The sequence below is a fragment of the Trachypithecus francoisi genome, unplaced genomic scaffold, assembly GCF_009764315.1.
Source record: "Trachypithecus francoisi isolate TF-2019V2 unplaced genomic scaffold, Tfra_2.0 Contig00539, whole genome shotgun sequence".
NCBI lineage: Eukaryota > Metazoa > Chordata > Mammalia > Primates > Cercopithecidae > Trachypithecus > Trachypithecus francoisi.
In genome coordinates this window covers 16,572-44,536 of record NW_022680710.1, presented here as the reverse complement: position 1 = coordinate 44,536, position 27,965 = coordinate 16,572, and the positions used below count along the sequence as shown (strand labels likewise).

Genomic DNA, 27,965 nt, shown 5'->3' with positions numbered 1-27,965 from the left:
ACAGCACACAGCTTGATAGATGCTCTCTAGGGTGACCAAGGGTACTTTCCCATCCCATCAATATCTGTGTTAAGACTTCTTTTTCTTTTCTTTTCTTTCTTTTTTTTTTTTGGTTTGTTTGTGATGGAGTCTTGCTGTGTCGCCCAGGCTGGAGTGCAGTGCTGTGATCTCAGTTCACTGCAACCTCTGCCTCTTGGGTTCAAGCGATTCTTCTGCCTCAGCCCCCCAAGTAGCTGGGACTACAGGTGCATGCCACCACGGTCCGCTAATTTTTGTACTGTTAGTAGAGATGGAGTTCTGCCATGTTGGCCAGGCTGGTCTAGAGCCCCTGGCCTCAAGCAATCCACCTGCCTCGGCCTCCAAACATGCTGGGATTACAGGCATGAGCTACCACACCTGGCCAAGACTTCTTTTATTGTAGTCATCATGGAACTGTAATGACTAAGAAGGAAATGTGGCTGGGAGTTGCTTACAGAGAGTAAGCAAGCAATAGGAAAACCAAACCAAACCACAAAAACATAGGTAAAAGTTCTAAACAGATACTTCACCAAAAAAGATATATAGATAATGTATTAATTTGCTAAGACTACTATGAAAAGTACACAAACAGAATGGCTTAAACAATAGAAATGTATTATCTCTCAGTTCCAGAGGCCACAGGTCCCAAGATCAAGGTGGTGGCAGGGGTGGTTGTGGGGCTCTGCCTTTATCTTCACACAGCATCCTCCCTGTGTGCATGCATCTGTTTTCAAATTTCCCCTTTTTATAACAACATCAGTCACATTGTATTAAGGACCATCCAGATGACCTCAACTTAACTTGATCTTTTGCAACGACTCCATTTTCCAATAAGATTCTATTCATAGACACAATTCAACCCAGAAAAGACGGCAAAGAAGCACATGAAAAGATGCTTAACGTCAATAGTTATTATGGAAGTTCAAATTAAAAGCTGAACTAAGATACCACTTCATACCTACTAAAAAGGCTTTAAAAAAATCACCACCACACACACAAACCTGATAATACCACCTACTAGCAAGGGTCTGGGACAACTGGACCACTCACACATTGTTCATTAGAATGCAAAATGGTACGGCTACTTTGGAAATCAGTTTGAAAGTTTCTTATAAACACGTATGTATCATACGACCCAGCAAACTCACCTCTAGGTGTTCATCAAAGAGAAGCGAAAATGTAGGTTTATGCAAAAATGTGTATATGAAAGTTTATAGAACTTTATCTATAATCACCCCAAACTGGAAACAACCCAGATGTCTTTCAACTGGTAAATGAGTGACCATCTACCCATATATAAAGCCAGTTCAAGGAACAAACATTTTGTTGTTTCAACATTTGTTGATTCACCCAACAACATGCATAAAACTTAAATGTATTTTGGTAAGTGAAAAAAGCCAGACCCAAAAGATTACATGTTATATGATTCCATTTATATAAATTTCTGGAAAAGGCACAACTATAAGGACAGAAAATAGTAAATGACTGCTGGGGGTGGGGGTGGGAGCAACTGACTACAAAGAAGCAGGACAAAAGAATTCGGGGTGGAGAGGAACTAAGAAATTGGTGGTTGATACACAACTCTGCATTTGTCAAAACCATTAGAATCCACCGAGTTAATTTCACAGTATGTAAATTATAAAAACTGTCACCCAGGATGTGGGATTATGAAGAAAGGAGATTACCTAAGTAACTTTGGACAACCGTTCAGATTGGCTACTATAAAGCTAAAGACAAAAATGATTGTATGTAAACACTGTACTCTAGTTTTGTAAATTTTTCTCTGACAGAGTTATGTGTTACCAACTCTAAACTATGGGTATAATAAGGTTGAACTGTGAAAATATGGTGTAAATAATGAGAGCCAGGCTTCTATCAGAGAAATAAGTTACAAATAAGAAAAAGATGCAGATAGCACTATTCACAATAGCAAAGATATGGAATCAACCCAAATACCCATCAATGATAGACTGGATAAAGAAAATGTCATACACATACACCATGGAATGCTACACAGCCATAAAAAGGAATGAGATCATGTTCTTTGCAGTCACATGGATGGAGCTGGGAGCCATTATCCTCACAAACTAATGCAGGAACATAAAACCAAATACTACATGTTCTCATTCATAAGTGGGAGCTGAAAGATGAAAACACATGGACACAGGGAGGGGAACAACACTTACTGGGGCTTGTCAGGGGAGGGTGGTGGGGGAGAGCATCAGGGAAAACAGCTAATGCATGCTGGGCTTAATAATTAGGTGATGAGTCGATAGGTGCAGCAAACCACCATGGCACACGTTTACCTATGTAACAAACCTGCACATTCTGCACATGTATGCCAGAACTTAAAATAATAAAAATATAAAAAATAAAATTAAAATAATTTTTAAAAAGATGTGGATTATAATGAATCCTATGGTGCTGAAATAGTGTCCAGGGTTTCAGTATGAATTCATAGATACACAAAAAAATAGTTGTGTGTGTCAGCATTCACAGGTTAGTATATATGCTGTCTATATATGGGCAGTTTAATCAGAGATAGAAATGGTAAGAAAGAACCAAAAAAAAATGCTATAGATTAAAAACACTGTAACAAAAATGAAGAATGCCTTTGACAGGCTTATTAGTAAACTGCATTTTGCTGAGGAAAGAAATCTCTGAGCCTGAGAATATCTCATGGAAATCACCAAAACTGAAAAGGGGAAAAAGACTGAAAAAAAAATACAGAATATGCAAGAACTGTGAGACAACTGCAAATGATGTAACATGTATGTGATGGGAATTCCAGAAGCAGAAGAGAAAGAAACAGGAGAAATATTTAAAACGATAATGGCTGAGAATTTCTCTCAATGTGAGACACCAAATCACAGATCCACGAAGCTCAGAAAACATCAAGCAGGATAAATACCCACAGAAAAACTGCATCTAGCCACCTAAGTGACAAACTATAGAAAAAAAAATCAAAAGATGAAGAGAAAATTCTGAAGGAACACAGAGGGGAAAAAAACCACCTTACATATGGAGAAGTCAAGATAATAATTATATCCAACTTCTCCTCAGAAATCGTGTAAGCAAGAGGAGAATGGAGTGAAATATTTAAAGTGTTGAGAGAGGGGAAGAAAAAACACCACCAACCTAGAATTCCATATTCTGTGAAATTACTCTTCATAAGTGAAGGAGAAATAAAAACTTTCTCAAGCAAAAATTGAGGGAATTAGTTGCCAGTAAACTTGCCTTGAAAGAAATGTTAAAGAAAAGTTCCTTGGGAAGAAGGAAAATGATACAGGTCAGTAACTTGGATGTATATCAAGAAAGGAAGAGCACTGGAATAAGAATAAGTTAAGATAAAATGAAAACTTTTATTTTCTTATTCTTAATTTATCTAATAGATCAATTCAGATCAAACTGATCAATAGATCAAACAGATCATTTGTTTAATATAACAATTTGTAATAATATATTTGATTATGTATATATCTTTTGTATATAAATGATTGTATATGTTTGTATGCAAGTGAAATGAATGATAATAATGGTACAAGGGACAGGAGGGAGGAATTAGGACAATTTTGTTATTATAAGGTACTCACTCTACCTGTGAAGCAGTAGAGTGTTATTTAAAAGTGAACTTAAACTAGTTGTAAATGTATATTGCAAATCCTAGGGAAAACAATACAAAAAGAAATATAACTGACGGATATGCTAAGAAGGGAAAGAAAATGGAATCATGAAATGCTCAATTAAAACCACAAAATATGGAAACAGAGTGGAAGTCAAAAATGGAAACAAAAGCAAGAACAACAAATAGAACACAATAACAAATATGGTAGATATTAATCTTACTATGATGATATAATAATCATTTTGAATGTCAATGGTCAATCACCAGTTAAAAGACAGAAATTGTCAGAGTCGATCAAAAACAATACCTAACTGTGCACTATATGATGCCTGCAAGAAACTCACTTTAAAGAAACATATAGATTAAACGTAAATAAATAGAAGAAAAATATACCATGCTAACACTAATCAAAAGAAAGCAGGAATAGCTATATGAATTTCAGACAGAGCAACTTCAAAGCAAGGAAATTTAGCAAGGATAAAGATTCTGTCAAAGCATTACAGAATGACAAGGGGGATCCAATCTCAAAGAAGACAAAACAATCATTAACGTGTATGTGCTAACAACAGAGAATCAAACACCCTGAGGTAAAAACTGATAGAAGTGTAGGAAACATAGATGAATCCACTGTCATAGCAGGAAACTTCAACACGTCTCTATCAGACATGGACAGATTCAGCAGGTGGAACATCAGCCAAGGACTTAACAACTCAACAACGCCATTAATAAACTGGATATAACTGACATCTATAAACAACTTCATCCCACCGTAGTGAAATCCTGTGTCCACTAAAAATACAAAAATTAGTTGGGTGTGGCTGAGGCAGAAGAATCGCTCGAACCAGGAGGTGGAGGTTGCAGTGAGCCGAGATCATGCCACGCACTCTAGCCTGGGCGACAGAGCGAGACTGTCTCAAAACAAGCAAACAAAAATCCCAAAACACAAACAACAACAAAAGAAGTTACTGCAATGATCCAGATGGAGAAACTGAGGCACGGAAAGATGAAAAGCAGAGTTAGTAGACAGCACAGCGAGGATTTGAATCCAGATACTCTGACTCCAGCAGCCCCCTCTTGGCCACTCCACTCTGGTGTCCGGCCACCAGCAAGGACCTGGGTCTGCCCTGGGCCGAGGCGTTTGTGGTTCTCTCCCTGCAGGACGTGCAACCAAGGCCAGGGCGGCACTGGACATCGTGCACCAGGTTCGCGTGGACCCTGGGGGGTCCTTCCTGTCCTGCGAGCTGTGGCCCCGTGCGCTGCGCAAGCGGGATGTGTCTGTGTGCCCAGACGCACCCTCCTTCTACCAGCTGCAATACTGTAGGTGCAAGCTGCGCTTCAACCTGACCTCCAGTCAACACCTGCTGGTGCCCGTCTTTGTGAGTAAGACACTGAGGCTTGGCGGCCTGGGTTGCAGGCACATCTGGGCCCACACCCCCGCCTGCCATCTGCTTGGGGAGGCACAGGACCCGGAGCTCGAGGGTGGCCTAGCGGCCACCAGCGCCTGTGAGGGCCTATTGAGTGCACTGTGACATGTATACTTGGGGCAGTCTCGGGTGGTGGATGTGGAGATTTGCTCCAGCCTGGGCACGCACTTGTCTGGTGGCTTTGCCCAGTGCACTTTTCCTCTGCCAGCCTCGGTATTCACGCCTGTAAAATGGGAGCGACAATGCAGGCCTCGTTGATCTCTAGGACAGCAGTTCTCAAAGTTTAATGTGAAAGCCGGGTAGTGGTGCACCTGTAGTCCCAGTTATTTGGAAGGCTGAGGCGAAAAGGATCACTTGAGCCCAGGAGTTCAAGGAAGAACGAAAGAGAAAAGAAAAGAAAAGATAAGTTTACTATGAGCTCAAATCACCTGCAGGCCCTGTTTAAACAGAATGTTTGCAGGGTAGGTCTGGGGTGGCGCCCAAACACTTGGATTTCTGAAACCATCTCAGGTGATATTGAAGATGCAGGTCCAGAGATCCCACTTTGAAAACCTCTGTTTGACTGGACTAAGTAACTGAAAAAGCAGTTGGCTTCTCTTCCTGCGGCATCAGTTATGACTGTCCTTCACAGGTCCCTTTAGGCTGCTCTTCTCCAGGAAAGCCACCCCTCACCCTGTAGCCATTCTGCAGGGTGTGGTGAGGAATCCCTTTGAGCCCCTCTGACGGGATCAGCGTTCCGGGAAAAGCAGGCCTCAGCTTCCTGGCTTGGTCTGGCTGAAGGGTGGTGCTGGCTACTGCCTGCAGCCCTAATGGCTCCCTGACTGGGGCTGATTAGAGCAGCTTCCACTCCAGGCAGAGCAGGGCCCCTTTCTGTTGGTGTTCAGGTGACCAGCCGCACCCTCACAGCTCTGGAGGTTGGGGGTTTGGGAGGAGTAGGGGATATGTGCACACTCTCAGCGTCCACTGTTCCCAGGAGGCCCTCAGCTTAGATTGCTCAGGCAAAAACCATGGGCTGTGGCTGCACAGGGCCTAATGACAGGGAGCCCACAACACAAGCTGCACAACATCTGGACCTTTGAAGGCTCATCTGCCCTGCACAGTATTCTCATTTATGGAGCCTGTGCTTGTCCCTTAATGTACAGTTGATGTTGTTAAGCCTGAGCAGCAGCTGTACACACAGGGCGTCATTCCCATTTCACAGATGAGGAAACAGGCTCAGAGGGGAACTTGCCCAGGGTCACCTAGTCATTCAGTGAGTGGTGGGTGGGAGGGGGGGACTCCGCATTCATACCCTGGTCTCCAGACCCAAGAGCTGATGCACTCTCCAGCCCTCCCTCCAGGCTCCCTGGTCCTGTGTGACCCAAGGGGCAGAACTGGTGTCTACAAGGGGAAGTCCGAGGCACGTAAGACCTTCTTCCCTGTTGAGCCCTGAGCTTCCTCAGGAGGTAGTGGGCATCAAAGATGCTTCCTAGGGCCCCTCCCCTCCTTGGATTCTGAATGCTGGCAGACATGTCCAAGACACTCCTGCCAGCTTCCCTTCTCTGGGCGGCCCTGGGCCCAGAGAACAGGGTGTCCTAGTGACCATAGGCATCTCCTCTGCTCGGGTGTGGGTGTAGATGCTTTGGAGTGATTCTTTCCCTTAGGGAGATAGAGGGAAGGTCAGAAGCCCTGGCCAGTTGGGAGGGAGCACAGTGCTGGAAATGGCTGGCGTGCAGAGGAGATGGAGAATAGCCTGGAGGCCTGGGCACAAGCCTCCCCACTCAGGATGGCTGTCTAGGACTCTGGAAGACAGCATTTTGTCAGATTTGGAGCCTTCTGAGCTCTGCTTTGAAGGTTTGGCTGTGTGTGAAATGGCAGAGAAGGGCTTTCCAGGTGGAGGTTACAGAGTGCGCAAAGGCCCAGCGGGAGGAAAGTGCAGAGTGTCCGTGGGCAGTCACAGGTAGTGTGGGCAGTGGGGGCTCAGCTGGGCAGGATGGGCCTCTGGGACGTGCAGGAAGAGCAACTGAGGGCCAGTCCTCCCTGTGTGACCCTGGTGCTTCTTCCCCAGGAAGGTGTGTTCCGGCTGTCCAACGAGGACTACTTCATTGAGCCCCTGGACACTGCCCCAGCCCGGCCCGGCCCAGCCACGCCCAGCCCATGTGGTGTACAAGCATCAGGCCCCAGAGAGGCTGGCACAGTGGGGTGATTCCAGTGCTCCAAGCACCTGTGGGATGCAAGGTATGCTCTTCTGCTCCCAGTTCTCGGGTGGGTGCTGGGCCTGGAGACATGACGGGGCCTTTCTAGAAGCCCCTCTTAACATCCCCATGCCCACTGCCCCTTAGACCACAGGACACAGATAGACAGACGGATACATCACCATAGCCTGTGCCCTTAATTGTGCCACAAGACTGTGTCCTCTGCTTTTCAGGCCTGCCCCAGTCAATCACCTAGACGGACCTCCCTTGCTCCATCTCACCTACCTCTCCCACCTTGGGGCTCAACCTGCCTCTGCTCCCTCCCCCCCACAGCCTATGGCACCTGACTCTGCCAGCCATTCTCCCCCCAGTGCCCAGGCCAGGTGAGCCATGCCCAGCTCCAACAGGGCCACTATCCAGGAACCTCCCTCCCCCGCGCCACCCTGTTCCCACCCTAGAATAACTAACCTCTATTACTGGGACCTGGAGTGTGGTACCCAGTGCCTCCTCTGCAGAGCAGCAGTAGTGCTGGCCAGTCCAGGTGAGGAGCTGCCTGCTAAGGGTTGCTAGGGTTTGGAGAATGCTTGGCTGGCATGCTAATCTCAACCTGCCCACAGCTCTGGTACTGCATTTGCTGGAGCACATATCCACAGAGGTATGCTTCTTGGCCTCAGTTTCCCCAGCTTCTTAGATATGCTTCCTCTTCTGATCTGGCGCAGCCTGGGTCAGGGAAGCAGGCCCAGTAGGGCCAGCTGGGCTGGGTCTTGGCCAACCTCCCCCGGCTGGGGTTTAGAGGGTGGGGTCAGCCTGTGTTGGGATTTACTAACCCCCCAGGGTGGGAAGAAGTGACACGGGGAGATAGGGGCCCAGTAGCCAGTTTTGTCAGGCCCAGGAGTTCCCCTCCCATGGACACAGTACTTTACTGTGTTTATATCCACCCTTTCATTTGCCCTTTGAGGTCCCCCTGTGAGGCAGATCAACATTCCTATTTTTAGTCAGGGAATCTCAAGATCAGAGAAGGGAAGTGACCAGGAAGAGCCACACAGCACAGGTCTGGGGCAGAGCCAGGAGGGGAATTCAGGCCCCTGGCCTCTGATCCCTGTGTGGTTCCTAGTGCCCCAGAGAACTTGCTGAGGAGAGACCCTGGAGACATGTGCCCTGGGTCAGGGTGGGCCAGAAGGATGGGGAACAGATGTTCCCTCGGGATCAGATGTTTATTTAAGACTGACTTGTTGAGAGCCATCGCTCTACCTGGGATAAAGTGATGGATGTGGAAGAGCATGATCCTGCACTTGGGGACTCTGTCTCATCGTAGCACTTCCCAAGGAATATTTCAGGGAATGTATTCCAAAGAATGCCAGTAGCGTACTATGAAAAAAGATGCTGCTGTTGAATAAGTTTGGCCACACAGGATTAAAAAAAGTAAAACAGGCCAGGCATGGTGGTGCACACCTGTTGTCCCAGCTACTTGAGGGACTAAGGTGGGAGGATTGCTTGAGCCCAGGAGGTCAAGGCTGCAGTGAGCCGGGATCATGCAACTGCACTCCGTATGGGTGACAAAGTGAGACCCTGTCTCATTAAAAAAAAAAAAAAAAGGTAAAACAGACTTCTTTACTACAGGACTTCTCAGAGCCTTCAAAATAAATAGGCGTTGAGAATCCCCAACAGAATAGGCAGGCAGCGTTCCCCAAATTTAGGAAATAAGCAGGGGCTTTGAAATAGCAAAACCTGAATTCCGAGCCCAGCTTCACCCTCTCTTTAAGCTTCAGTTACTTCATTTGTAAAATGAGGATAATTGTGCCTGCCTTAGAAGTAACAAGATTAAATGATATAATGCATGCTAAGCTCCAAGCACAGGGACTGTACATGTTAGGCTCAATCAAGGCTGGCTGCAGCTATTTTTTTGGCTGTTGCAGTGTCTGACCCACAGCCATCTTCAGGACAGCCACACCTTTCTTTACCAACGCCACCTACAGACTCCAATTTATCATCATTCTCCCCATGCTAGATTCAGACCTGAGTCCTAGAACTTGAGTGGGTTTGTCCCAAAGATAGCAAGACAGGTCCCTTTTCACCCCGTTTTCTTTCTTTCTCTTTCTTTCTTTCTTTCTTTCAGATGGAGTCTCTCTCTGTTACCTGGGTCGGAGTTCAGTGGCGCGATCTTGGCTCACTGCAACCTCTGCCTCCTGGTTCAACTGATTTTCCTGCCGCAGCCTCCTGAGTAGCTGGGACTATAGGCGCATGCCACCACACTTGGCTAATTTTTTTGTATTTTTAGTAGAGATGGGGTTTCTGCATGTTGGCCAGGCTGGTTTTGAACTCCTGACCTTGTGATCTGCCCACCTTGGCCTCCCAAAGTGCCAGGATTACAGGTGTGAGCCACCGTGCCCAGCCAGTTTCACCCCATTTTCACCCCCAATTCTGTTCTTGCTCTCTGAGGTCACAAGCCCTTTTGAGGGGCTCTTGTTACACTTTCAGCTCACCGGGAGCCTGTGGTTACCTGTAACCTCCAGATCTTACCTTCACAAACACTGCACACCTTGGTGTGCTCTCCAGGCCTGCAGCAGAACAGGGCTGGGCTTCCCTGGGTGTCATTTATCCAGTTGAAACACCCTGCCCTGACCTTGGGCCATTAACCGATGCTGCTTGGTTGAGTTGATCAGCCAATTAAGACCCTGCCTCCCTCCAACATCTCCCAATGCCTGTATTGCCCCATAGCTCCTGGGAGACAGTGAGGTTATACATGCTGAGGGAAGGCCTTTGTGGTGGTACTAAGCTGTCCCTAGCCCTGACTCAGAATACAGTGTGGGTCAGTCCTCAGGCAGGCCGAGCAGACCCTCAGCGCTTCTGGTCCTCTGGAGTCACTTTGCTGGGGATGATACCGAGCTTACCTATCTGTGGTCTAGGAAAGATTTGTGGTCTGGGAAGGGGCTTTGGAGGTCTCTTGTCCTCTTCAGGTTCTGGGGCTGCTGGGTTGGGGTAGTGTGTGTGAGGTGTGGGGACACTCATGCATTGGTGTACGTGCATCACCTGTCCACTGTGCAGCCTGTGTGCACCCGTGTGAGCGTCCCTGTGTGTGAGCATGGGTATGCGTTGCCCTGGGTGGGAGGGTGGGTTGGGTGAGCATTGGCTCCTTGTATCCTTCATCCTGGTGACAGCCTGACCCCCCCGTCTCTTGAGCAGGTGGCTGGCCTGTTTTATGACCCCAGCATTGGGAACCGCATCCACATCACTACTGTGCGCCTGGTCCTTCTGGAAGATGAAGAGGTGAGCAGTCATGTAGTCCCATGATGCCCAGCAATGGCTTTGGCTGCCAGAGCCCTCCTGCACCATGACCTGTGTAGCTCTGTATAGAAGGGCACAGTGAAGGCCTCCTTGGCCTGGACCATGTCCCCTGCCAACCCCTAGTTCCTGACTGACCGTCTCTCAGGTCCCAGGTCCTCTGCAGGAGGTTCCTACAGGAGGGGTGGTCAGGCTAGAAGCTGGACTGGTGCCTGCGGGCCTCCCACTGCCCTGCTGGGCCTCTGTCTCCTGCCTTTATATGGAGGAGAATTGGGCCTGACCCTCTCGGAACTCAGGGGAGGCATGAGCGGTCATTCTCTCTGCCCCCAGGAGGACCTAAAGATCACACACCATGCAGACAACACCCTGAAGAGCTTCTGCAAGTGGCAGAAAAGCATCAACATGAAGGGGGACGCCCACCCCCTGCACCATGACACCGCCATCCTGCTCACCAGGTACTGCCAGCTGCAGGAGGGTGGGAGCCTGCATCTCAGGGAGGTGCTTCACGGCCCTACGGGAGAAGCCCTGGTGGAGGAGGGGGCCGTGCTCTCAGGGAGCCCCAATTTTAGGAGAGTTTCCGCACCTTTGGCCCAAGGCTGGATTCTGTCTGCACTCGGGGAGGTCTTTTTATTTTGAAATAATTGTGGATTTTCATGCTGTTGTCAAAAATAATAGAGAGAGGGCCTCTATAGCCTTCGTCCATTTCCCCCAGTGGTAACGTCTTGCATGACTAGAGCACCGTATCCCAACCAGGAAACTGACACTGATACCATCCGCAGACTTCCTCAGATATCATTAGTTCCACACATACTGCCCTCTGTGTGAATGTGTGTGTATTCAGTTCTGTGCAGTTTCATCACTGTGGGTTCACCTACCCACCCCCACAGTCTAGATACAGATCTGTCTCATCAGAAGGATGTCTCGTACTACCAGTTTATAGTCACAGCCACCTTCCTCCCTCCTCCCCTAACCTCTGGCAACTGCTGATCTGTCCAGAGGCAGTTATCTTCCCTCTGCTGAACTCTGGCAGCTTCTGTCAGCACCCCTGCTGGATAGTAACCAAAATTGTTCTGTGCGGGTCTGTGCTCCCAAGGGCCAAAGAGATGCCCAGCGGATTGTGTGTGAATGAGAGCACCTGCTTCCCACGTGGCCACTGTGCTGGCCTCATGCCACAGAACGGTGGGAGGGACATCCTTTTCGCTTGGAATCAGTTCGGGGGGACCCTTCCCTGGCCTTCGCTCAGGTGGGCCTGGCACTGGGCCAGGTTAACCTGAAGGCTGCTTCTCTTCCTGTGCAGGAAGGACCTGTGTGCAGCCATGAGCCGGCCCTGTGAGACCCTGGGCCTGTCCCACGTGGCGGGCATGTGCCTGCCGCACCGCAGCTGCAGCATCAACGAGGACACAGGCCTGCCGCTGGCCTTCACTGTAGCCCACGAGCTCGGGCACAGGTACTGTGCCTGCCCCCATTGCTACACTGAGAGCTGAGCTTCACCCTCCCAGCCTGGGGGCACTGGGTATCCAGCCTGTGGGTCACAAAGTCCAGGGGAAAGGAAGCTCTCTGGAGAAGGAGCCCTGACTGTGGCCATGTGCTGTCCCTGCACTGTCCCCTCCCCACAACCAGGCTGCTTCCCTGTAAAGCAGGAGAGAGGCCTGTCTGGGCATCTCTGGGACTTGCCTGGAGGGAGTCTTATTTAAAGGGGAGTTGTGATGGGCCAGAAAGTCATCGTAGGTCTTTGGCTGTGCCTCCCCATTGCCCTTAGTACTGTATTTTTTACTCTCGATCCCTGTCCCTGTTCCTGTTGGCTCTGTGGCCTGGGCCAGTGCCTGCCCTCTCTAGGCCTCTGTGTGCTTCCCATAGATTGAGGGGTTTGGATTCAGTGACGTCCAAGGCTCCCTGCATCTGACACCGCTGCCTGAGGCTCCTGCCTTCACAGGCCTCCAGCCACCTGTGCTCGGGCTGTTGAGCTGGCGAATATGGCAGCATCTTAGATTGTCCAGCAAGCTTTCAAAGGCAGGCTCCCAGAGGGTTCTGTGGTCAAAGCTGTTGGGGTCATCCATTCAGACGTCTGGGTGATGGCTGTGCCTGCAGGACCTTAAAGCTGCCTATGGCTGCAGAAAAACAGCCTGCCGCAGTACTGCAATTTTCTGGTTGTGTTATGCTAGTTAGTTCCTCAGACTCTCTGAGCCTCCCTGGGGGTAATAATGAGAACTGAGTGAGACTGTGTTTCTGAAAGTGCTTAGCATGGCCCCTGGCACAGAGTAGATGCTCAGGAAATAATTTTTCTCGTGTCCTTCCCAAGGATGGTCTCTGGAGACCTTTCTGTGACACAGCAGCTCAGATCCCTTAACTCAAGTACACAGCCTTGGGACAAGGACCTGTGAGTGGGAACCTCTGTCAGAGTGTTCTTGAGGCCAGTGAGCTTGCAGCGGCCATCACAGGCCCCCATCTGTGCCACCTGGTTTGCCATTGCTGGCCAGCCCCCAGGCAGGGGCAGGGCTGCTGTGGGTCCCTGGCCCTCATTTCAGGCCAGAGCAGGAGCCCCTGGGATCCTAGCTGTCATACCCTCATTTTACTTTAAGGAAACTCAGAGAGGGAATGTGACTTTCTCAAGGCTGCGGCCATTGGGTGGCAGAACCAGCCCTGAAACTAGGACTGTGCACCTTGTGGGTCTCCAGGGGAGGGCAGGCTGGCAGCCTCCCGCCAGCTCGCCCGCCCCTGGGGCCTGTGCTCTCACACAGTTTTGGCAATTCAGCATGACGGAAGCGGCAATGACTGTGAGCCCGTTGGGAAACGGCCTTTCGTCATGTCTCCACAGCTCCTGTACGACGCGGCTCCCCTCACCTGGTCCCGCTGCAGCCGCCAGTACACCTTGAGTAAGTCCTCCAGCACCGGGCCCCTACGCCTTGATCCATGAGGTCAAGGTCTACTGGGAGAGCTGCAGACAGTCACATTGGAGGGGTAGAGGGAAGCAGAGGGACAAGGTCTTGATCTGTGAGGTCAAAGTCTAATGGGGGAGAGGCAGATAGTCATACTGCAGAGCCGGGGTAGAGGGAAGCAGAGGGGCACCTGGCAAAGATGTGGTGCTGGCATCCCAAATGTCCTCCTGGAAGGGACACTTGAGCTTGAACTTGGAGGAGGAGTGAGAATTCACACATGTGCAGAAGGGATAAGAATGGCGTTCCTGGTAGAGGAAGCCTGAGAAAGGCCTGCAGCCGTGAAGGAGTGGGAAAGATTTCAGGAAACGGCAGAACCCTGAGCGAGGCTATGGGAGCCAAGGCTGCATAGGAAATGAGGCTGGAGGAGGCGAGGGCCGGACACAAGGTCCAGTGAGAGACAGGAAGAAGGGGCCACTAAGGGAACTGAAATACAAAGCTTTCTCCATTTTTTCATGTTCTCTTCATTTGTTCTGGTGTTCTTGTTGTTGTTGTTTGTTTTTTGAGACAGAATCTCACTCTGTCTCCCAGGCTGAAGTGCAATGGCACAATCTGGGCTTACTGCAACCTCTGCCTCCCGGATTCAAGCGATTCTCCTGCCTCAGCCTCCTGAGTAGGTGGAACTACAGGTGTGTGCCACATTGCCTGGCTAATTTTTATATTTTTAGTAGAGACAGGTTTTTGCCATGTTGGCCAGACTGGTCTTGAACTCCTGACCTCAAGTGATCCACCCACCTCGACCTCCCAGAGTGCTGGAATTACAGGCACGAGTCACCATGCCCAGACTGTTCTGGTGGGTTTTGTTGTTTTGTTTTGTTTTTTAATTTGCTATTTAATGTTGTTCTAAGTATGAAAAAGTTTTTAATTTAAATTATTGGCATAAACTGTATCATTCATCTTTATTTTGTGCAGTGCCAGTTTTAAATGCAAATATAAGAGTATAGCTGACCCTTGAACAACTCCGGGGACAGGCACGGCTGCCCTGGGCTCTCTCCCAGGGAAAGGGCTGCTTTCCAGACCTCACCCTTCCACAGACGACCAAGGTCTCTGCCTGGGTGGGGTCATCGGAGGCTCTGTTGTGTCAACTGTGATGTGATGCTCTCCAGCTCCTTGTCGGGCCTGGCTCCAGGGTCTGGGCTCAGGGACGGAGGCTGTGGGGTCAGAGAGCAGGGCCACATGAGGGCTTGGCAGTCCAGGAGGCCTTCTGAGGGAAGGGCCCTGGCAGCGTGTGCAGAGGGCTGGGATTTGGGGTTGGGGTTGTTTAGCCAGCTGGAGTGCCCAGGAGGTGAGATGAGAGAGGCCGGGAGGGCCTGTGCTGCTGGCTGCAGGTGGAGGATCAGCTGAACCGAGCAGGGAGGCTGGAGTTTCCTACAGTTGTAGGGCTCTGTGCCCCCTCCCACCTCTCCTCCTCTCCTGGCCCCACTGAGGCTTCTCCAACGGGTCTCACAGGCTACACCCCCTCCATCCTCCCGTCCCATCTCTAGCCGTGGGTGGGGCCTGTGCCTGGATGACCCTCCTGCCAAGGACATCATTGACTTCCCCTCGGTGCCGCCTGGCATCCTCTATGATGTGAGCCACCAGTGCCGCCTCCAGTACGGGGCCTACTCTGCCTTCTGTGAGGACATGGATGTGAGTGGGGCTGGTGTGGGTGTGGGGGTGTGGGGACCTGGCAGGAGGGCTCAGGGGACAGCTCTCACCAGCCCGTGGATGCCAGCCTGGGAGTAACGTCGCCTGGCCTGGGCTGCACCCCCGAGTGATACTGTGAGACGTCAAGTGGCCTGTGGGAGAGGCCAGGGATGGGCAGCCACAGACCCAGCTCTGAATTCTGGGTCAACCATGGACCAACTGTGACACTTCCGGCAAGTCCCTTAGCCTCTCTGGAGCTGGCTTATAAGAGGGAAAAGGGACCCCAGTGGGGAGGGTCTATTTATCCTGGAGAAGATTGCCTGAAGTGATCTTCTAACGGGAGTGTTTCCAGAGGAGGGGCTGGGCCAGGAGAGGTGGGGACAGCTGGGGACCGCTCTGAGGAGCACAGCCCTGGGCGCCCCACACCACCACATGGTCCGGGGAGGAAGGTGGGAGCAGGCACACAAGAAGGGACCTCTGGGGGTCAGTGGGCCCCTGCCATGTGGAGGGGTGCCTAGGGGACCCTTGGGGACAGGGAGGGGGCAGGGTGGGTAGTGGCGCTGGGAGGGAGTGAGGGTATGGCCCATGCCCTCCTCCTCGCAGAGTGTCTGCCACACACTCTGGTGCTCTGTGGAGACCACCTGTCACGCCAAGCTGGATGCAGCCGTGGACGGCACCTGGTGTAGGGAGAATAAGGTAGGGGATGTCCCCAGTCCCGGCGGTGGGTGTGTGAGACGCCAGACCTGCTGTAACCAGGCCCTGGGGTCAGCCCCGGCTCACAGTCTTGCTTGTGCTCCTAGCAGAGCCCCGCACTCACTGCAGCCCAAGGCCCCATCTGCAAAGTGGAGGCATTGGGGCCAGGGCTTGATTCCATGATTCCCCAGAGTGTCTTCAGCTGAGTCAGCATGCGGGCTGTTTTACTCCCTGCTCAGCTCCTCCCTGTGGCCTGGGTCACAGATGATTGTGATTATTGTGAAGGGGCCTCTCTCACCTTCCATCCTTCCCCTCTGTGCCTGTCTCAGCCTCCCCACCCACCTTGTTCTCACTAGGGTGAGGATGACTGATAAGCTGGGGGGTGGGGTGGCTCTACCTCCATCTGTCTCAGTAGTGGTATCTCAATGGGGAGTGTGTACCCGTGGGCTTCCGGCCTGAGGCGGTGGATGGTGGCTGGTCCAGCTGGAGCGCCTGGTCCATCTGCTCCCGGAGCTGTGGCGTGGGCGTACAGAGCCCCGAGCGGCAGTGCATGCAGCCTACGTGAGTGTGGGGCCCAGGGTGCCCTGGGCAATGGGACAGAGGGACCCAAGCAGTCAGCCAATTGCAGGAGCTTGGCTCTGTCCCAGCCTCTGGCTCTTAGAAGTATCCTCATAATGGTCAGTCTGAGTGTCCAGGCCACCTTGAGTCACTTTCAAGCAGTGTTCTGGGGGCTGACAGGGTCCCCACTGCTGACCCCTTTGCAGAGAGGGGGACACTGAGGTCCAGAGACTGGAGAGACTCATCAGATGCCACATGACAAAGCAGCTGCTGCCTGGAAGGAGGCAGGAGAGGGCAGTGGGGAAGAGCCCTGCACCTTAGATGGCTCTGGGTTTGAATCCCCTCTTCACCCCTCCTCTGGTCCTCCATTTCCCCATCGATATAATAGCAGTGCCCATCCAGTAAAGTTGTAGTCGGGGGCAAATGCAGTTTTTGCAGGCCAGGCCCTCAGTCTTGCAACTTGTCTGTAGGGGCCACTCAGCAGGAGGGGCTTGGTGGCCTCAGAGGCACAACAAGGGTCTGAGATGAGACTGAGGGCAGCTGGGAGTATGGGCCAGCACTGAAGGGATGGCCTGAGGTGAGTGACTTCACCTCTCTGGGCCTCTGTTTCCCCATCTAAGAGGGGTAGTGTGAAGATCTGCTGAGACACAGAACTCAGTGGTACCGTAGACCTGAGGTACTACCCGGCTAATCTTCACTTCAGGAGGCCACCCGGGGCAGGCATGGGATTCACAGCCGGCCTCACCCAGGGCCCTGTGCTTATCCAAGACTGGCCTATGGCCCTCCCTGCCTCCTGGCCTCCAGGTCTGAGCTGGGTGGGGGCCAGCAACCCTGGCCTAGATGCGGAGGGTTTCAGGAGCTGTGCTTGGTCAGACCTCTCAGCTGGCTGAGGCCCTGGGCGCTTTCTTTAGACCCAGGCTGGGGTACTGCCACCAGGAGGGAGTCTGAGGACTCAAGGGCTCGTTAAGATGCTGGTGTCATGGGCTAGAGACTTGGAGCAGTCCCTCCAGCCAGTGCCAGTCATGCCTGAAGCTTGTCCCAGCTTCTCAACAGCCCTCTGCAGAGGCAGCCCCAACCCCACTTTATACAGGAGGAAACTAAGGCCCAGAGGCTGGCCGAAGACTTGCACACGGTCACACAGCAGGTCTTTAATTGGACAAACGTGAAAAACAGCACATACATTTGCAGGATTAGACATTTGGGAATTGTCTTTCAGCAAATTGGCTGCTTTGCAGGTGGACCACTTAGGAGTGTCTGCAGAGGCAAGTGCCCCGTGGTGGCTGGAACAGACAGGAGTTCTTTGTCTTAGGCAGGAAGTCCCAGGTGCACAGTCCAAGGTGGCAGGACCTGCAGCTGATTGGCCCTCAGCCACACCATCCTTGCCACAGCAGCCTCCCCTCCACTCCTGCCTGTCACAGATGCTGTCCTCCCTTCCAGGGCTCTTATCCTGTACTGGGCAGGAAGAAGGAGAGGGGAAAGGGCTGACTCCCAGCGAGGGACTCGTGCCTTTTTCTCTCCAGCCAGGACTGTGTCCCAGAACCCCCTAGTTGCAAGGGAGCGGCAGTGGGTTGTGTTTTCAGCAGGTCTCATTGCTCCTTGAACAAAATCAGAATCTGTTGGTGAGGAAAGAGGGGGACAGGTGTGGGACTGGCAGCTCAAGGGAGGGACAACTTACTCTTTGGACCACAGGGTGGGGGTGGAGCTGAGAAGGCAGAGCCACCTGCAGACAGGGTCCTACAGCTGGGCCTCAACAGGCAGTATGGGAGTGAGTGTTCAAGGTGAGGAGCATGGTCGTGCAAAGGCCCCAGGATGGGCAGTGGCAGACGGTGTGAAGGACAGGAGCAGTGCCAAGGCTGGTGTGGCGGTGGAGAGCAGGGGCTGCCCCTTGTTGCCCAATTTCTTTTCCAGATATTCTCTGAGCCATCGGGAAGGGTATGGATGGTGGGATGGCCTTGATGCCATGCCTGGGTTTGCATGCTAGCAGCAGCTGGCAAGGATCGAGCTCTTAGGATGTGCGGGGCACGGGCCGAGCCTGCACATGCAAAAACATGTGCAGTCCTCCCTCCAGGGCTTGGAGGAGGCAGGATTGTTGCTCCCACTTCCCAGAGGAGGATGCTGAGGTTCAGAGAGGCCAAATGAGCTGCCCAGGCATCTCAGTTAGGAAGCAGAGGGTCTGGGCACCCAACCCACTAAACCTCCACACTCTACCACCCCTCCAGGGGCAGCCAGTGGGGAGGCTACATAGGAGAGGGTGTGAGTGAGAACCAAGAGGACAAGAGGAAGCAACGGTGGAGGTCTGCCTTCATCCTGACATGGGCAGTAGGGTGCTGGGAGGGTTCTGGAAGAAAGGGTGTCTTTGGGTCTTGGGCAGTGGGCACGTGGGTGCCAGTCCCAGGCTGAGCCCCATGGCCCCTAGGTGTGTAGAGGCAGAGTGTGTACTGCTTAGAGTGGCAGGCAGGGCCCGTGGATGGGGAGCACTGTGCCCCCCTGGGCTGGCCCGATGACCACCAGAGGAAGTGCAGTAGCAGCCCTGCCCTGCCAGGTGAGCCCGCCCCCACTGTCCCGCCAACTTCCCACCCCCAGGCGTCCTGGGTCTGCCACAGGCCCCTATATCTGGGTCCCCGGAGGCCCCGGGGAGGAGCAGAGGGAGCCGGGCTTTCATTCTCTTCCCAAAGCTGAAGCCCCAGCCCCCCAGTCACCCCTCACCCCAGCCTGGGCCACCCTGCACACCTGTGGTCCTCCTCTTTGGGTCCCTGGATGTGAAATAGGCCTCAGGTCACACTCAGTTTCCCTGAGGGGAGGGTGGCAGGAGCAGAGGGGATGTGCCATGTCACCAGGCTTTGAGGGCAGGACACTTACCTGGGCTTGGAGCTCTGGAGAATCATCCACTGGCCTCAGTCCCAACTCTGCCCAAACCCTGAACGCCTGGAAGCCCAGCCTGGCCCTCCCTGCTGGTGAGCCTGCTGATGTCACTCATCTGATGCCATGGTGATGCCACCCATGTGCCCTCACCAGGTGGTGGGCAGGTGAGTGGCATCTGTGCTTCAGCTCCTGTGGGCCTGGGGGCCTCCCCTGCCAGGCCGTGCTCTGCATCCACAATGTGGGGCTGGATGAGCAGAGCGCCCTGGAGCCACCCGCCTGTGAACACCTTCCCCGGCCCCCTGCTGAAACCCCTTGAAACTGCCATGTGCCCTGTCCAGCCACCTGGGCTGTGGGGAACTGGTCTCAGGTGAGTGTGGGATGGGAGGGGGCCCACCTCCAACTCCACCCTTGGTCTTTGCCTACAGGTAGGCAGACAGCCTTCCTGGAGCCCACGTGGGTGGGAGGGAGCCTGGGCATTCCAGGGTCCAGCCCCTGACTCTAAAGCCTCAGGGATCAGGAAACCCCTGGCAAGCATGTCCACAGCCATGGCCTTGAGCTGGGCAGGGCTGGCTTGGGTCTCTGCCACCCTGACATAAGGCAGTGGACAAGTTACCCAGCCATGCCCCAGCGTCCCCTGGCAGCCTGCCTCCCAGCCTAAGCCCCTCACCCTGGCTTCCCCTGCAGTGCTTAGTGACATGTGGGCACTCAACACCAAAATGTCCTCTGCACTAATGACACTGGTGTCTCGGTGTCCCTTTGTCGAGGCCCAGCAGCTAGCCAGCAAAGTCACCTGCTCTCTGCCACCCTTTCGGTGGCCCCTGGACACACTGGGCCCTGAAGGCTCAGGCAGCGGCTCCTCCAGCCATGAGCTCTTCAATGAGGCTGACTTCATCCTGCGCCACCTGGCCCCAGGCCATTCACCTGCCTCATCACTCAAGCCAGCCACCATGGGCAACGCCATTGAGGAGGAGGCCCTAGAGCTGGACCTGCCGGGGCCCGTATTTGTGGACAACTTCTACTATGACTACAATTTCATCAACTTCCACAAGGATCTGTCCTATGGGCCCTTTGAGGAGCCCGATCTAGACCTGGAGGGGACAGGGGATCGGACTCCCTGACCACACAGCCGTCCTGCTGTGCCTTCCATGTGTAGCCCCATGCCTACCACAGAGCTTCCTGCAGCCAAGGAGGAGGAGGCACCGGGACCTTGGTCCCCTAGCCCTTGACCCAGCCAGGCCAGCTGCTCCACACCCCCACCCTCAGAGCAGACCCCTGGGAGCCCTTTGATCAATTTCCTACCTGAGGAAGACGCCCCCATAGGGGCCCCAGACCTTGGGCTCCCCAGCCTGCCCTGGCCCAGGGTTTCCATTGATGGCCTGCAGACGCCTGCTGCCCCTGAGAGCCAAAATGACTTCCCAGTTGGCAAGGACAGCCAGAGCCAGCTGCCCCCTCCATGGAGGGACAGGACCAATGAGGTTTTCAAGGATGATGAGGAACCCGAGGGCCGCGGAGCACCCCACCTGCCTCTGAGACCCAGCCCCACGCTGCCCCCTTTGTCCTCTGTCAGCAGCGCCCACTCCTCTCCTAGTCCTGACGTGACGGAGCTGTGGACAGGAGGGACTGTGGCCTGGGAGCCAGCTCTGGAGGGTGGCCTGGGGCCTGTGGACAGTGAACTGTGGCCCACTGTTGGGGTGGCTCCTCCCCCTCCTCCCCCCATAGCCCATCTGCCAGAGATGAAGGGCAGGGACAACCCCCTGGAGCCGAGGACTCCCACCCTCCCAACCCCAGGACCAGGCTCATGGGACGTGCAGACTGTGGCAGTATGGGGGACCTTCCTCCCCACAACCCTGACTGGCCTCGGGCACACACCTGAGCCTGCCCTGAACCCAGGACCCAAGGGTCAGCCTGAGTCCCTCAGCCCTGAGGTGCCCCTGAGCTCTAGGCTGCTGTCCACGCCAGCTTGGGACAGCCCCACCAACAGCCACAGAACCCCTGAGACCCAGCCGCTGGCTCCCAGCCTGGCTGAAGCAGTCTCCCCTGCGGACCTGTTGGCTGTCAGGAACGCTAGCTGGCAAGCGGGAAACTGGAGCCAGGCAAGTGGTGCGGGCTGGGTGGGCTGGGAGTTTGCGGAGGACCTTGGTGACTGTTTCCTCATCTGAAAATGAGCAGGGTGGGACACAGGCGTCATCTGTCTCGCCTCTCTTGGGGCAGGAGTTCCTAGGATTAGGGGAATGAGGGGACCCCAGGGCCACTTCTGGGCAGCACAGGGGGCCTCAGGGAAGGCAGGGGCAGGCACGCTCTGGCAGCACAGCACACCCCAGGATGGAGCTGGTTCAGACACTGTGCAGTGGGGAGGGTCCCCACATGGCTGCCAGGCCCAGTCCTGCCCAGCAGGCAGCAGCTTCCCTGAGGCTCGGCCTGGCTCCTCCAGGCTGGGCTCAGCCCACTGCCACCTGGCTCTGCCCTGAGTGACTCCACCCTCCTTTGACAGTGACCTGCAGGCATCTGAGCTGCCTGAAAGAAGCTGACTAGTGCCCCCTCCCTAGGTCCCCAGATGGTCACTGCAGGAGAAGCAAGCTTCTGTTCAGATCCCTAATTTGGGGGTGGGAAGGGGCAGGCTGAGGCCCACAGGGCTAGTTTTGCGCATTAATACCCAGCGATTTGGCTGCTGGTCCCAGGACCCAGCCTTCTTTCCCTGGTGCCTCTGGGAAGCGACCAGGCTGGTCAGGACAGCTGGTCAGGGGTGCCGCCAGGGTCCCCTCCCCCACCTCTGCACAAATGACACTGGAACACAGGCCCTTTGTCCCATGTGAGCGGGGACGGTTGGTTGCTGGGGGTATTTGACTTTTCATTCTCATGGTCTTCCTGGGAGATGGGTGGAGGAGTCTATTTTGCAAATAAGGAAACTGAGGCCCAGAAGAGGGCCCCTGTCTTGCTGAGGTCTCGCTAGGCTAGGTAGGTAGTTTCCTGGCTGTAGAGGCCTGGCGGGGATGGGATCTGCCTGGCTTTCACCAGTCTGTGCCCTGCAGTGCTCCACCACCTGCGGCCTGGGTGCCGTCTGGAGGCCGGTGCGCTGTAGCTCTGGCCGGGATGAGGACTGCGCCCCCGCTGGCCGGCCCCAGCCTGCTCGCCGCTGCCACCTGCGGCCCTGTGCCACCTGGCACTCAGGCAACTGGAGTAAGGTGCGTGAGGATGGAGCCAGGACAGGCATTCCCAGGGCATGGGTTGGAGCCCTGGTTCCCCACGGCCTGTGTTCCAAAAGCAGCAGGACAGGGGAGGGCTCCAGGCTGCACGTCTCTGCCCCCGATAACACTGGATTCCGAATCTCTTGGGAGTCTTCTCATCTTTGTCTGGCTTGGCCTGTCTCCTTTCCTCTGTATTTTCGACCCCATCTGGACTTGTCTTTCACCAGCTTGCCTTTGTTCCTCCCTTTCTCTGTCTGTCCCAGCCCCTGGCAGCCCCTGGCCATGCCACCTTTTGCCTGGGTCCTGCCAGCCTTGGCCTCTCGCTGGGGCTTTTCAGGGACTTGCCCGGAGCTGGGGCCTGGGCCTGATGCCTTTCCCACCACACGCTTCACGGGGTCACACCTGTGGGCCTACACGTGGCGATGTGTTCCCACACATCTCTCGGTCCCCAGTGCTCCCACAGCTGCAGCGGAGGTTCCTCAGTGCGGGATGTGCAGTGTGTGGACACACGGGACCTCCGGCTGCTGTGGCCCTTCCATTGTCAGCCCGGGCCTGCCAAGCCACCTGCGCACAGGCCCTGCGGGGCCCAGCCCTGCTTCAGTTGGTACACCTCTTCCTGGAGGGAGGTGAGGCCTGGGGGTTCAGTTGGGGGGAGGGGATGCCCTCAGACCTTGGCTGTGCCCTGACTCCTTCCCTGCCCACCTAGTGCCCCGAGGCCTGTGGTGGTGGTGAGCAGCAGCGTCTGGTGACCTGCCCGGAGCCAGGCCTCTGCAAGGAGGCAACTGAGACCCAACACCACAGGGCCCTGCAATACCCACCCCTGCACACAGTGGGTGGTGGGGCCCTGGGGCCAGGTGAGCAGGGCTGTGTGGAGGGGTGGGGAGCAAGTGCGTGGTGGCACCTGGTCGGTCCTGGGTTGGGTGAAGGATCTTTTGAGTGTGTGCTGTGAGCCAGGCTCTCTGTGGCCCCTGTGCATGCAGCAGTGACTGGACGAGGCCCCGCCCACTGGTGCTCACACCTGCCAGGGAGAAACAGACAAGGAAAGGGCACTTGTGCTGTGATGTCAGGGAAGGGCTTGCAAGGAGGAGTCTGAGGTTGAGACCCGAGGGAGGAGTCAGTGATGCCAAAGACAGGGATCAAGGGGATAGCAGGTGTGAAGTCTGAGGTGGGAATGACAAGCTTGGGGGTATCAGGGAGCCCAGCAAAGGCCAGCGGCAGAAGGGGGCAGAAGAGGGGCCTCAGATGGGCAGGACACCTTCTGCCAGGCCTGTTTGGAACTCAGGGGTTCAGGCGTCTCAGATTTGGGCCCTGAACTGGGTCCTGGAGTCAGCTGGGCCAGCGTTTGAGTCTTTGTCCCACTGGCTGCTGAGTGACTCTGGGCAGCTTGCTTTGATTTGCTGGGTCACTGTTTTCTCATCTGTAAAATTGGAACAGCTTAGGAGACGAGGGTCCGGAGGATTAAATGAAGGATCACAATGAAGCACAGGACCAGGCACAGCACGACACTGGCACAGACAGCGCACGTTTAGGGCTGACAACAACGAAGCCTGGTGGGCTGGGCCCCGGCTGTGAAACCTGTCTCCTCCCCTCCTGCCCATGGGCTGCGGCAGGTCCTCTGCCCTGTCCCTCAGGCACAGCGTTGTCTCGCCCACATCTCTGCCCACTGCTGCATCAGGGCTCCATCCTGGGGCCTCTGCCCAGGCCTCTCAGGCATGTCCCGTGTGAGGGGCTTACTGTCCAGGAGCCCCAAGGGCTGTCCCACTGTTCTCATGCCCCTCCCCTCTGCAGGAGCCGATCCCACAAGTGAGAGTGGGGTTCCAGCACCAGGTGGGCTCTAGGAGTGGGACCAGGTCCTCCAGGAGGCACTGAGGGGGTGGCTGGGAGCAAGGGCAGGCCTGTCAGGCACAGGGCGCAGGGATGGTTTCTCAGAGGCCCCCACTGCTAGGGCTGGCCCAGGAGACACACATTCCTTCCCTGTGTTCCACAGTGTTGTGTGACTGACTCCCTGTGGCGGTGGTGTCCAGTGGCACCTGGTCAAGTGTGTCAACACCCAGATGGGGCTGCCCGAGAAAGACAGCGACCAGCGTGGCTACGAGGCCTGGCCTGAGAGCTCCCAGACGTGTGGCACCGAGGATTGTGAGCCTGTCGAGCATCACCGTGAGTCCCCTGACCCCAGGCTCTCTGCTGAAGTGAGGTGGGGTGGGGAGGGTGATGGGGATATGGGGTCGTCAAACCATTGCATCCACGGCACCGGCTGGCTCCATCTGTAGTCTGGGCTCAGGAGCCACGTGGCCACTGAAAATCCTGATGCCACAGGATGCCATACCAGAGGCTGGGCTGTGCTGGGAGTCAGTCAAGGGGAGTCCCAGTCAGTCACACAACATCCCGCTGGCAGCTGTCTGACCTCGGGGGAGTAGAGGGAGTGGCCCTGGCCCCTGATTTGCTGTGTGAACCTGGGTAAGCTCTTTCCCCTCTGGGTCTCAGTCTTCCCATAGTGAGACGAGGGATGTCCCTGAGGCTGTGTGAAAACTGGGCCTGGGTGAATCCCTGTCCCCAGCCCTGGCCTGTCCATTCTCCAGCCAGAGGACTGCCTAGAGTGAGCAATGGAACCACAGGAACGGCCTCCCTTCCAGGGTCCTGATAATCCAAGTGGTGGGGGGTTTCCTGGAGAGCTGGGTCCTGGTGGAAGGGCCTGAGCTAGAGGTGGTTCTGGATACCCCACCACTCCCCCCACCTCCAGCACACACACACACACACACACACGCACGCACCCACCCACCCACACACACACACTCACACACTTCCTTCCTGAGTCCCAGCCGCTCTCAGCAGTGCTGATGGCAGGAAACAGGGTGGCCCTGGAGTCTCACCTAGGCTCCCCTCACCAGCTGAGTGGCTTTGGGCTCCATTTCCCTCTCAGGGCCTTCATGTGCTGAATAAAGGGGCCACAAAGCCCCATCCTTCCATAAATGAGGTCTGGGCATGCAGGGCCCAGCACTGTGTAGGCTCAGGAAAGGCGACTTTTTCCTCTTCCCGAAAGCCACTGTCATCCCTAATTACAAGGTCAGGGAGAGGGCCTGGGACCCCCTGCCAATCTAAGGAATCCAGAAGCTGTGGCGTGAGGAGCTGCGGCCCCTGTGCTGTTGGCTTTCTGCTCTCTGCCCCTAGGGCAGAGGCCTCAGTCAGGGCACTCAAGCTGGCATTCGGGGCCCCCTGCAATCTCCCCAGTCTGCCTTCTCCCCTTGTCCAATGCAGACTTCTCTACCTGTGCTGGCTCCTGGGCAGTCCTTATGCGGGCTCAGAGTGGCCCCTGCCATGCCTCATTACCCTGCCTCTGGCAAGGGTGGCCTTCCTGCCTCAAACTCCATTACCTCAAGGGCCAATGGCAGTGCCCCCACCCTGTCCCGCCTGCCTTCAGCATGCACCCAGCCAGCATCTCAGAGCACTCCTGTGTGTCGCCTAAGCTGGGTGCTGGCACCATGTCTCTTACCTTCAGGGCTAGGGTGGTGGGGTGGTTATGATCCCTGGGGATGAGGACCAGATGGGGCAGAGAACAGGAACTGAGGCACCTGGGGGCCTAGAACCAAGGACGGATGGCCCAGGAGGCTCTGGGCTTGCAAGGTCTCCCAGGAGCGGGTGTGAGTGAGCTGCAGGGAGTGGGCAACGGGGGCTGGTTAGGTGGCTGAACTAGAAGCTGTCCTAAGTGAGGAGTTTTCTGCCACCAGTGAACAGTGGAGGGGCGGCTGGGAAGGTATCTTGGACTTTGAGACCTGGAATTCCCAGGATGTTTTGCTGGTCTGTGGGACAGTTGGTGGGACATGTGGAAAGCCAGGAAACTCCAGAGTGTGTGGTCACTGCAGTGACACAGCATGGCCACATCCATTTGCTGTGGAGGTGGGGTTGACAGAGGAGGGAACGAAGGCCCAAGAGGTGAAGCAACTTGTCTGAAGTCACCCCAGGTGACCAGGATGCAGGCCTGCAGATGTGCGCTCTGGAGCTTTGCCTGGAGTTGGGGTGGAGGAGCCTGCCTGCTGCCTTGTGCCCTCTGCCGGGCCTGGGGGATGTCCCAGGCCCAGGGATAGCTGCTGTCCTCCTATTCTTCCTGCTGGAGTAAGCTGGGTCTGTCAGCAGCAGCAGCAGCAGAATCAGGAGCAAGGCCAGGAGGCTGGAAACAAGCCACCTCCCAAAATAGCTCTGATAACCATGGGGCAGGAGGGCCCAGCCAAGCCTCAGCCCTGACAAGCACAGCCTGGAGCTGGCCTGGGCTCAGTCCCTGGTTTCTGCTGATGGCCTGTAAGGCCCACTCACTCTAGGCTTCGTGGCCCACCTGAGAAGTGGGAGGTTGGTCTGGGAGATGGGACCCTATGACTAAGAACTCGAGCCTGGGTACAGCCCCCGTGGCCGGAGGTGGTCACGGAGGCCTGGCAGGACAGATGTACTGGGGCAGGGGGCCGTGGTGGGAGTTGGGAGCAGAGGCTGCTGCAGGCTGGCAGGAGGCCCCGGGACCACAGTTCTGTACCAGGATCTGTTGGGGAACACCAGGGGTGAGCAAGGATGGAGATGGGGTGGCAGGGCATCGCCCTGGGCAGGCTCTTTCATGGGCATGTGAGGGCATCAGGGTGGGGTCTCAGGACCTTTCCTCCAGAAACCTCAGCCCAGCAGCGCCCATTCTCGAGTCCTGGGGTTGGCCATGAGTAGGTGGGAGAGAGACAGCAACAGCTGGAGACCTGCAACTCTGCTTCGGGAGCCGCTCCAAAACCCGGGGCTCTCTGCTTGGTGGGGCGCTGCTGGAGCCTCCTTAAGATGGTTAGGGTGGGAAGCCAGGTTCTGGGTACTGTAAACCACTGATTCTGATGCCCCTCTGTCCCCTGACTCCAGACTGTGAGCGGGACCCCCCTGTCTTTTGGGTTCTGCGAGACGCTGTGCCTACTGGATGGCTGCCAGCTGCCCACCGTCCGTACCAGTGCTGTCGTTCATGCTCTCTGCCCAGCCATGGTGCCCCCTCCTGAAGCCATCAGTGGGTCACCACCCACTGCTGACGTTGCCAGGATGCACAGACCGAGCAACAGACCTCAGTGCCCACGACGGGCTGTGGAGGAGCTCCCGCCCCCTGCGCCCTAATGGTGCTAACCCTCTCCCTACCCAGCGGCAGGCTGGGGAACCTCCTCTCCCTCAAAAAAAAAAAAAGTATTTGTCATTCTAACAGTTTGTGTAACCTTTATTATTATTTTACATAACTGAGCATCTATCACAGTGTGACTTCATCTTGGATTTGGCAAATCTTAAAAGTCAGAAACTCTTCCCCCAACCCCTCTACCCAAAACTCCACTGCAGCAGCACCTCGGCAGGCGTGGCTTTTCACCTGCTCCTCTGGGGCAGATCTGCAGGGGGCAGAGCAGCAATCGAGTCCATGACAGCATGGTATCTGGTCCCCGGAAGCTGGGCGGCTGCTGCCCAGGGAGGCCTGTCTGCAGAGGGTGGGGTGCTGGGGGCAGGAAGGTCTTCTGGGGAGGGGCACAGCTTGGCCCTTACTTGCTACCTGCCTCTAGCTCAGGCTCCCAGCCTCCCCTGGGGTCCTACTCTGT

General features: G+C 54.9%; 1 pseudogene across 1 annotated transcript; it reads left to right on the top strand.

Moving 5' to 3' along the window:
- Positions 1-19: 19 nt before the first annotated feature.
- LOC117085315 lies at positions 20-27,500 on the top strand (annotated as a pseudogene). The gene is made up of 22 exons (XR_004437915.1): positions 20-41; positions 4,802-5,161; positions 7,119-7,284; positions 7,731-7,782; positions 10,199-10,343; positions 10,425-10,508; positions 10,854-10,978; positions 11,821-11,975; positions 13,262-13,396; positions 14,810-14,819; positions 14,941-15,085; positions 15,686-15,778; positions 16,191-16,336; positions 18,023-18,111; positions 18,750-18,875; positions 19,349-19,562; positions 19,880-21,288; positions 22,225-22,377; positions 22,833-23,006; positions 23,087-23,248; positions 24,368-24,537; positions 27,259-27,500. The product of XR_004437915.1 is annotated as an A disintegrin and metalloproteinase with thrombospondin motifs 7-like (transcript).
- Positions 27,501-27,965: the final 465 nt, after the last annotated feature.